The sequence below is a fragment of the Rana temporaria genome, chromosome 2, assembly GCF_905171775.1.
Source record: "Rana temporaria chromosome 2, aRanTem1.1, whole genome shotgun sequence".
NCBI lineage: Eukaryota > Metazoa > Chordata > Amphibia > Anura > Ranidae > Rana > Rana temporaria.
The window spans coordinates 387567665-387579405 of record NC_053490.1 but is presented as its reverse complement, the minus strand read 5'-3'; positions in this window follow the sequence as shown (position 1 = coordinate 387579405).

The window sequence follows — 11741 nt, the reverse complement described above, 5'->3', positions numbered from 1 at the left end:
ACGATGAAAAACAGTGCACACAAAAAGAAAACGCCTGAATGGAGACTGAACAGGTCAAATAAGGGCTCATTCACACCATATGCATTAGGTTAGGTGTGCAGCCTTTTCCACACACAATCCCAACGCATTGACAAGGCAATTTGCCTTGAGTACTATGAGCTCAGTTCCATAGCTCCCAACTGTCCCCGATTTTGAGGAAAGTCCCTCTTTCCTCCTCATTTGTCCCTCATTTTGGTTTGATCTATATAGCTGTATATAAAATGCACTTTTTGGGGTAGATCCACAGAGCAAGTACGCCGGCGTACTTTCAAATTTCCCGCGTCGTATCTTTAGTTTGAATCCTCAAACCAAGATACGACGGCATCTGGGTTCGATCCGACAGGCGTACGGCTTCGTACGCCTTCGGATTGTAGATGCAATACTTCGGCGTCCGCTGGGTGGAGTTTGCGTCATTTTCCACGTCGAGTATGCAAATGAGCTTTTTCCGACGATCCACGAACCTACGCGTGGCCGTCGCATTCTCTTACGTCGTCTCTAGTCGGCTTTTTCCGGCGTATAGTTAAAGCTGGTATTTTGCGGCGTATAGATAGACTTGCCATGTTAATTATGGCCGTTGTTCCCGCGTCGAAATTTGAATTTTTTTTTTTTTGCGTAAGTCGTCCGTTAATAGGGATGGACGTAACTCACGTCTAAGTTAAAAAAATGACGTTGTTGCGACGTCATTTCGTGCAAAGCATGGCGGGAAATTTCTGGACGACGCATGCACAGTTCATTCAGCGAGGAGGCGCGCTTCATTTTAATGAAACCCACCCCCTGATCGCCGATTTGAATTCCGCCGCCAGAAATAGACTACGCTGCCGTAACTTACGGCGCAAAATCTTTGAGGATTCGAAAGAACGCCAGGTAAGGTACGGCGGCGTAGCGTATCTCTGATACGCTGCGCGGATCCAAATCTCTGTGGATCTACCCCCTGTACCTCTCAGCGTTTAGGGACAGCGTTTAGGGACAAGAGGCATTCTAATTGGTCAGCACTGTCACATGGACAGCGCTGACCAATCAGAATTTGTCTAGCCCATCCTGTCATCGCTGTGAGGAGAGGAGAGAAATCCCCAAACTGGTGAAGCGGTGTCTGGCGGTGAGAGATTGCGGGCCACTGGTACAGCGGGACTGGGGGGAGGGGGTCCAATGTAAGGTCACACTTTACAGATTTTCTGTAAAGGTGAACTTACACTTTAATAGGCCTTAATTATGTTGTATATTCATGTGAGAATCAACAGAGATGTAAACTACTGCAAGAAACTGCAGTTTTCAGGAGATGAAAAAAACAAACAAACTAGGTAAAAAAATTCCAATTTTGGATGGACTGTAAAGCAGTGGTAAAGGTTACATTTTTTTTCTAAAATACTAAACATGCTATACTAACCTGTCCTGAGTAATGTTATTGCACAGAGCAGCCCCCGAAACGTCCCCTTCTTGGGTCCCCTGCCAGCGCTCTAAGCTCCTTCTCTTCTTCATGTGCCACCATAGTAAGCCGCTTACTATGGTGTGCACTATGGGGCACACCTGCGTACTTGCTCCCGACCTGGGCTCTATTCATCCATAGACACACACAGCGTGATTCAACCCTACCACCTGCTCTCTGCTCACAGAATTTAATTGATAGCAGCCATTGGCTCCTGCTGTTGCCTCTCTACCTGTGAATGCAGGGAGAGGGAAGAGAGACACCACAGGCACAGCACTGCATCAAGTGAGGGCTAAGTAAGGTAAGTTTCTATTAATTTTAGAAAGTATTATTTTACTGAAAGGGAAGAAGAAGAAGGAGGAGGAGTGTGTCCAAGCCCTGAGAAAGCTGCAGCACAGTACCGCCAGCCGGCGGAAAACTTCAGAGGGCCCCGGTGAAGGAGTCAACTGGGTGACAGCGTCGGGGGTACAAGTCTTTGCCAAGTGCCCCCGTTGTTGCCTCTGGGCGGTCAAATGCTTTCGGTTCCACGGCCCAAACTTCTAAAAGGCGGGAGATCGGTGCACACCAGGCCCAACAAGGATCCAGACCCAATAAAAATTCACAGAAGAAAGAAGTACAGACAGTGGAACCAAACAAGAAGGTCTCTAAAAATAAGTTTACTGCCAAGTTAGTGGGGCCTTCCCCAGTGGTTTCTGTCCAAGTAGAAGGAATTTACGCTAAGGGCCTCCTTGACACTGGAGCCCAAGTGACTCTCCTATATAGGGACTTCTATGATAGACACCTTAAGCACCTACCGCTACGCAAGCTGGAAGATCTGGAGATCTGGGGAAACTTCCCTTACGATGGATACCTGCCAATTAAGTTGACCTTTGACCCTTCAGTGGCAGGGGAAGCCGAAACCTTCGACACTCTGGCAATAGTCTGTCCTCGTCCACCGGGAGCAGGGAAAAGTTCCCTCATCGTAGTGACTAACACTGACTTAGTCCGGAGGCTTTTTGCACCTTTAGCTCAAGAGCAGGATACCCCACCTGCAAGAGTACACCCAATGCTAAGGCAGGCCTACCAGCTTCTATTCTTGGAAAAGTTGGCTCCCACAGAAGGAGTCGGCAAGATCTGGAGGCTGGATAAAAGGGAGAGAATACTGCAGCCTGGAGAAATGACCTGCCTGAAGGCCTCAGTCAAGCTCACCTGGTGGCAGCCAGGCCCCTTCGTTGTTCTTGAAGCAGATCCACAGAGAAACAAAGGGATAGAGGTGATACCCGAAGTGGTTCCATTGAAGGCACTGCAGAGGAACCATGGGAATGTCTCAGTGAGCATTAGAAATACTATGACCATACCTATGAAGGTACCGGCCAAAATGCTGCTAGGCCAAGTGAACTCAGCCACCCCAATCGCCCCATCTGATTGGAAGAAGGAAGAAATGAGAGAAGCTCTGCACAGGAGATGTGTCCCTCCCACCGGAATGGAGAGAAAGGGCCAGAGCTCAGTTGGCCAGATGGCAGAAGATATTCTCCAAGGATGAATATGACGTGGGGTGTGTGAAGAGTGCCACTCACACGATCTGCTTAGAGGAAGACAAACCGTTCAGGGAAAAAGTCAGACGGGTCCCTCTAGGCGACTTAGCTAGTGGAGCTTAAGAGGACAGGAATAATCCGAGAATCTAGAAGTCCTTATGCCTCCCCAATCGTGGTAGTTCGAAAGAAGAACGGATCCCTAAGACTGTGTATCGACTACCGAACATTGAACCGAAGAACTATCCCTGACCAGTATACTACACCCAGGATAGAAGATGCCCTGCAGAGTCTGTCAGGGGCCAAGTAGTTCAGTGTGATGGACCTGAAGAGTGGGTACTATCAAATTCCCATGCATCCTGGAGACAGGGAGAAGACAGCTTTCATTACTCCAGTGGGGTTCTTCGAGTTCAACCGCATGCCCCACGGTCTGTCAGGGGCCCCGGACACTTTCCAGAGATTGATGGAGAGAACAGTAGGGGATATGAACCTGATAGAAGTTCTGGTATACTTGGACGATGTCATTGTGTTTGGCAGAACCCTAGAAGAGCATGAAGAAAGGTTGGAAATGGTCCTAAATAGACTTCATGAAGAAGGACTGAAGCTGTCCCCAGAAAAGTGTCAGTTTTACCAGTCCTCGGTCCACTAACTGGGCCACATTGTGTCCGCAGAAGGGGTGGCTACAGATCCGGCGAAGTTGGATGCTGTTACCTCCTGTCCGAGGCCTACCAATGTGACCAAACTCCGGTCATTCCTGGGTTTCTGCTCCTACTATAGAAGATTCGTGGAGGGATTTGCCAAGATAGCAAGACCTTTGACTGAGTTACTGAAGATTGAGGGAGAAGATGATGTCCCAGAGACGGTCAAGCCTGTGAAGCTTGCTACGGGGCCCAGGAAGCACAAGGAGTCTATCCAGGATCAGTGGGACTCCAAGTGCGAAGAGGCATTTATTCAGTTGAAAAAGAGCCTGACCACTGCCCCCGTCTTGGCCTATGCAGACCCCAAGAAACCATATGAACTGCATATTGATGCATATTGATGCCAGTCTGATCTGTCTGCCACAATGTCGCAGTCCTGATAAAAATCACAGATTACCGACATTACTAGTAAAAAATAAAAAAATTATAAAAATGCCATAAATCTATCCCCTATTTTGTAGATGCTATAACTTTTGCGCAAATCAATCAATATATGCTTATTGCAATTTTTTATATATATCTATATATATATAGCCTAAACCAGGGATATGCAATTGGCAGACCTCCAGGTGTTTCAAAACTACAAATCCCATCATTCCTCTGCCTCTGGGTATCATGCTTGTGGCGGTCAGTCTTGCAATGCCTCATGGGACTTGTAGTTCTGCAACAGCTGGAGGTCCGCTTATTGCCTATCCCTGGCCTAAACTAATAAAGAAATGTGTTTTTTTTTTATTGGGATATTTATTATAGCAAAAAGTAAAAAATAATATTTTTTTTCAAAATTGTTGCTCTTCTTTTGTTTATAGCAAAAATCAAAATTTATTGCAGAGGTGATCAAATACCACAAAAAAGCTCTATTTCTGGGAAAAAAAAGGTTGTTTAGGTACAACATCACCGTGCAATTGTCAGTTACAGCCATGCAGTGTTTCCGGGGCTTAAGTGGTTAATGCAGGAATTACAAGAAGCCCCTGCTCCTATAGCTTTTGGAAGTGTTGTGGCTGCTAATTCCCCAACATAGGTCTATTACTTCTGGATACAAAATCAGGCGCCGCAGCAACTACTTAAAAAAATGACTTTTTTTCAAGTTGCAATGAATCAGATTGGGGTGCTGTTTCTGTATTTAAGCCAAGCCAAATGTAAAAGTAAGAAAATCAATTCCATGGTCAAATATGCGCTGTCACTGTACGGTGTCACTGAGACTCTCCATGAAAATCATAATGTAATGTAACACCGCATGCAGCTTTAAGTAACCCTCCGACATGTTATTTTAAGAATTCGTTTATTTTCAATCTTGCTGTCGAAGCCGCATGAATGAGCCTCTCCCCGCTGTATGGTGTTTTAGTACATGCCTCCCATGGCAGGCCCCAGACACCCATGCCTTTTTCTTAACAAATAACTTGCCTTTTAGCCTTAAAAATTTACATCTTTTTAGAATTAAGATTCACCTCATAAATACAGGATTTGATGCAAAATTTGGATTTCGAGGACTTCTCGCAGGATTCAACGAATCCCTGATAACTGAACCCAGGCAGATTTGCTCAATACTAATTCCTCCTATTCCTTCTGTATTGACTTGTAGTGTATTTGCGCTGTCCCCCTTTTTATTGTAAAGTGCTGCGTAAACTGTAAAAGTAAAAGTACACAATGGGGTTTATTTACTAAACCTGGAAAGTGCAAAATCAGGCTCACTTATGCATAGAAACCAATGAGCTTCTAACCCCAGCTTGTTCAATTTTTTTTTTAAAATAACAAACATGATATATTTACCTCTACTGTGCAGCTCGTTTTGCACAGAGTGGCCCCGAACCTGGTCTTCTGGGGTCCCTCTGTGGCTGTCTCGGCTCCCCCCCCCCGCAAGAGCCATCCACCTTCATGCGAGCGAGCTTGCATGGTGGAAAGCTCTTGCGGGCGCGCTCCCGTGATACAGTGGCGGCCATAGCCACCGACTGTATCACTCGGCCCTGAGCCGTCCCCCCCCCCGCCGTGCCGCGTCATTGGATGTGATTTTACAGCAGCGCCAGCCAATGGCTGCGCTGCTTTCAATACATCCAGTGTAGCCAATCAACGGCAAGGCTGAGAACCGAGGAGGATGACGGGGGCGAGCGCGGGACTTTGGAGGGGTCAGATAAGTAAAACGGGGGCTCGGGGGCGGTACTGTCAGATGTATTAAGGTGAAAAAACATGAACCTTTACAACCCCTTTAAGCTTTTGTAATAAAACCTGGAAGCTCATTGGTTTCTATGCAGAAGTGAGTCTGATTTTGCACTTTCCAGCTTTAGTAAATAAACCACATTGTGTATTTAACCACTTGAGACCCGCGTTGTAGACGAAAGACGTCCACAGCGCGGCTCTCAACTGCCGGGTGGACGTCCCTGGACGTCCTTTTATTTGCATTCCCCGCTGGGGGCGCGCAGCGGGGAAAATCTGTGCCCGGCCGCGATGTCCGCCAGGTATCCGCGATCGGCAGTGACAGAGCAGGGACGTGGAGCTCTGTATGTAAACACAGAGCTCCACATCCTGTCAGGGAGAGAGGAGACCGATGCTGTGTCCCTTGTACATAGGGACACAGATCGGTCACCTCCCCCAGTCAGTCCATTCCCCCACAGTAAGAATCACTCCCAGGGAATACATTTAACCCCTTCCTCGCCCCCTAGTGTTAACCCCTTCCCTGCCAGTTAAATTTATACAGTAATCAGTGCATTATTATAGCACTGTTCTCTGTGTAATGTGAATGGTTCCAAAATAGTGTCGCAGGCCTGACAAAAAAAATCGCAGATCGCCACCATTATTAGTTAAAAAAAAATCATAAATCTATCCCCTATTTTGTAGGCACTATAACTTTTGTGCAAACCAATCAATAAACGCTTATTGCGATTTTTTTTTTACCAAAAATAAAAAATATGTAGAAGAATACGCATCGGCCTAAACTGAGGAAAAAAATATATATATATAAAAAAAAAAAAATTGGGATATTATTATAACAAAAAGCAAAAAATATTGGCCCGGATTCACGTAGCACTTACGCTGGCGTATCTCGAGATACGCCGTGTAAGTGTCAATGTGCACCGTCGTATCTATGCGCTGTGCCCATAGAACTAGATACGCCTGAAATTAGGCTTCATCCGACCGACGTAAGTTTCCTACGCCGTCGTATCGTGGGCGCATATTTACGCTGGCCGCAAGGGGCGCTTCCATTGATTTACGAATCGAATATGCAAATGAGGGAGATACACCGATTCACGAACGTACTTGCGCTTGCCGCAGAAATATACTCCGTTTACGTAAGGCGTACGTCCGGCGTAAAGTTATTCCACCTAAAGGAGACGCATCCCATGCAAAGGTATGGACCACGGAACAGCCGTCGTATTTTACGTTGTTTACGTAGGACCACGTGAATAGGGCTGGGCGTAGGTTACGTCACGTCGTAGGCAGTGATTAAACGTATCTTATGGAGTTTTTTAAGATATGATTCTGAGCATGCGCACTGGGAATGCGTCCATGGTACGGCGCATGCGCCGTTCGCTCGGCCCATCATTTGCATGGGGTCACTGTTCATTTAAATGGATCACGCCCACCGTCCACCTACTTTGAATTAGGCGGGCTTACGCCAAATAATTTACGTTACGCTGGCGCAACGTAGGGAGCAAGTGCTTTGTGAATACTCTGCTTGCCTCTCTGTGTTACGTCGGTGTAGCGCATATGAGATGCGCTACGCCGGCAGAAAGATACGCGGATCTACCTGAATCCGGCCCATTGTGTTTTTTTCTAAATTTTCTGTCTTTTTTATTTATAGCGCAAAAAAAAAAAAAAAGGAGAGGTGATCAAATACCACCAAAATAAATCTCTATTTGTGGGGAAAAAATTATAAAAATATAATTTGGGTACAGTGTTGTATGACCGCGCAATTGTCATTCAAAATGCGTCAGTGCTGAAAGCTGAAAATTGGTCTGGGCAGGAAGGGGGTTTAAGTGCCCAGTAATGAAGTGGTTAAAAGTGGGGTATGCCTGTAATAATAATAATAATACTAAAACCACCTATAATGAGGAATAAAGCTAAACAGTGAGAGTGCAGCTATGGTACAATTACTATTTCGAATTAAAGGCTAGACTAATTCCAAAGCTCCTAACACATTTCCTTCATCTATGACAGCCAGTCTCACTCAACGCATTGTAGCATGAAGAGATGTAGAGATTCATGTGTTATTAATTATGAATATCTTGAGTTGATGATAGGTTGAGAGACCCTTGAGGGCTGAAACCGAGACTCTCCAGTTGTAATTCATGTAGATACTTGGCCCGTGACTCAGTGACCCAAGCTTACGGTTACAGAATCTAATTCTACTTCCCAGCATTGTTTACAAGAAGAATACGTTTAACGTAACTTTGACTGTTACAACATTTCTTTATGTCAATGACTTTCTTCCAAAATACTTAACAGTTCCATTATTATTTTTTAGAGGATTTAGCAAAAGAAGCAAAAAAAAAAAAAATATGATGTATAAAGAGTCATGGTGAGATAAAGAGGGATATAAAAATGTGAAGATCAGTGTCTATTGGGAGAGACATTTTCATTTGCTCTGTTTATTTGTGTCACTAACCTGGAGAACTGACGAATATCAGATCTTTGTCATGCTGGGTAAAGCCTCGGACACACGATCAGATTTTCGGACGACCGTTTTTCGTGGCATGCTAGTCTCATGTTTAAAGTGAAGAGGTTACTCGCCATACGAAAATTCTCCTACGACACAATTCAACTTCAGAAGTGACGTCATGTGTCGACTAGTTTTGTATGTGTTCTTTCGTTTCTGAACATGCATAGTCTCGCTTTTACGGATTTTTTTTGTACGAAAACCGTACTAATTAAATGAAAATCGGATGTTGGATTCACAGTACGACGAAAAATCACATTGCAAAAAATACCCAATCATGACCAAAGAAGATTAAAAAAAACAAAAAAAAACAAGATTTTTTGCATGCACATGATTGAAAGATAGAAGTCAGTACAGCTTCACCTCATTCACTAAGGCGAAAAGGGTGACCGCTCCGATAGACCAAAAGAAATCTCTCACCAAAACCAAAACCCTGGGTGCAGGCAATGCAATGGCATGCAAAATGGTTGAAGAAGATGAGGACAGCCGCACTCCAAAAAAGCGTTATTTTATTTCATTCACTAAGGCCTCGTACACACGATAGGATCGCTAGAGGAGAACGGTCTGAAGGACCGTTTTCATCAGTCCAAACCGATCGTGTGTAGGCCCCATAGGTTATTTAACCTTCGGTCAAAAAAATGAGAACTTGCTTTAAAATTGAACCGATGGACGCATGCTCAGAATCCAGTCGACGCATGCTTGGAAGCATTGAACTTCTTTTTTTTCAGCACGTCGTTGTGTTTTACGTCACCGCATTCTGACACGATCGGTTAATTAACCGATGGTGTGTAGGCGCGGCGGACCATCAGTCAGCTTCATCGGTTAACCGATGACAACGGTCCTTCGGACCGTTCTCGTCGGATGGACTGATCGTGTGTATGAGGCTTTAGTTAAGTGAAGATATACTTTGCTAAGTAAACATTCTTTACTCTTCTAATAACCGTTTGCTGGCCGCCTCACATATGAGTACGGCAGCAGAGCAGCTTTCCTATGTGGAATCACGTACCTAGTACATGATCCTCAGAAATTGCGAAAGTCAGGAACGTGGTGACGCAAAACATGTACGACGAGCCGAAAAAAATGAAGTTCAATAGCCAGTGCAGCTCTTCTGCTTGATTCTGAGCATGCGTGGAATTTTGTGCGTACACACGCTCGGAATTTCCGACCGAAAGCACCCATCAAACATTTGTTGTCGGAAATTCCGAGCGTGTGTACGCCGCATTAGTGTGATAGCGCGGGTGTACCATTTATTAATTAATTTTGTTAACAGTGGTTGCGCATTGCTGCATTCAGTTGCACAAACGTGATAACTGTTCTCCATCACATTGAATGTCCCTTCATCAATTAATTGACATAAATTGTTAACCAAAGCAATTAATCGGGTTACATCTTTCAATTTAAAATGTTAAACATTTATTTAAGGCTATATTCAAATATATTAAACTTTTTATTTTCTTCTCCAGTTTTTGTGATCTAGCCCCATCGCAAGTGACCAAATGCAGATAGTCACAGGGTCATTGTCGCAATTTATAAATGCTGAGAATAATCTGTGTCATTGAGACCTACCGTGTTTCCACGAAAATAAGCCTGGGTCTTATATTAAATTTGGAAACAAAAGACACAGTAGGGCTTATTTTTGGGGTAGGTCTTACCCTGTAATGTGCTGTCTTCTCTCCCCCTTTCTCCCCCTGCCTGACAGGAATCCCCAGTGTGAACTGAGTTGCTTGTAAAATCCTATAATCCACTTTATTACAGTATTATATAATGTACAATGTGTGTGTTTCTGTAATATATTTTTGCCAAATACCTTCATTATAGCGCCGCTCTGCGCTTCTGTGACCTGCCGGAGCACTCTTCCCTGCATTTGTATTACAGAAACACACACATTGTACATTATATACCACTGTAATCTAGTGGGTTATAGGATTTTACAATCATTTTAAACTAGGGCTTATTTTTGGGGTAGGGCTTATATTGCAGTCCTCCTGGAAAATAAAGCTAGGTCTTATTTTCGGGGGAAAACACGGTAGCGACTAAAGTAAAACTTTCCTGGGGGCTGCCATTGCTGACCTTTTTCTAAAAAATGCTAGTTGCCTGGCTATGATGCAGGCTTTGGTGCCTATGGAGCCTGAAAGAGTCAGAATGAATTAAGACGTCTTTACCGCACACCTAATCTGGGTGAGCAAATCAAACTATTGAAGCCAAAACAATCACTATGACATCCAAGTATCTAACATTTTCAAAAGGTGAGCTGAGCAATAGTTTCCTTCTTGATTCTTCAAGAGAAAAAGAAGTAGGTGTGTACACAAGGCTTTTGTAATCAGAAAAAAAGAACAGAGACAACATGGCTAACATCCCAGTACAAACAAGCCCTTTAAGAAAGATTCCAGAAGCCTTTTTCTACTTTAAGAACCTCAAGCATTTGGAAGTTCAATATAGAAGGAGTTAACCGACTTCACCACGTTCAGTTGCCGAGCAACCAATATTTATCTTGACTTACTCCTTGTGAGACTTTTTTTTTTTTTTTTTGCATTTAAGTCCTGCAATCTGTTATGGCAAAGTCACAAATTAAAATGTGCAATAACACAGATTTATCCAATTTATGCTATCCTGGAGTCTCTCTGCCAACATACGTTTTAAATTGGCCAATGCAAATGGTGGATTTGAATCCAAAAGACATGGAAAATAATGCTGCTGCAGGTAATGAATTCATGCAACGTTACGTTTAACTCACTGTGCACTCTTTGGCCTATTTTCAGCACAGAGAGAGAGAAAAAAAGAAAGAAAAAGATTTAAGCACTGTGGGTTTTAAATAATACAGAAATCTGAGTTTTGGCAATCATTTCTCCCCCTCCATGCGGAGGAGGCCCCAAATCCAGCTGTTTTAGCAGGATTTGTAATCATTGGACTGTGTTCCAGCATTCTTGCAGAAACAGACACTTTTATGGTAAATAAATAATGTAACAATTTCTGTACTGTGTCAGTTGCGGTTTTTGTTCTGCAAAGAGGAGAAACTATTATAAAAGCTTTTGCTCTGATAGTGCCACGTTGGCTGCTAGTCACAGGTAAATTTGAAGTCCTTTTGTGTCTTTGTACTGTGTAGTGATAGGTGTCGGCCTGTTGGCCTTATATTAATTGGTTTCCTATGTATCTTTTCATCACTAAAATTTATTTTGTCAAAGTCTGTCACCAATGTCCTACACTGCTGTCAGATGAAAACCTGATATTAAAGACAAAGCTGTTTTAAAAGATTGCATTGAACATAACCTGTTCTGTAAAAATGATTCAGTCTAAACTTACATTTAAAAAAATGTTAGCTGGAAGAGTTTTTTAATAGAAGAGATGCTGCATGTCTTTCAGCCAAAAACATCATTTCAGGGCTGTCTTTAAGGCAGGGCAACAGGGGAAGCTGCCCTGGGCCC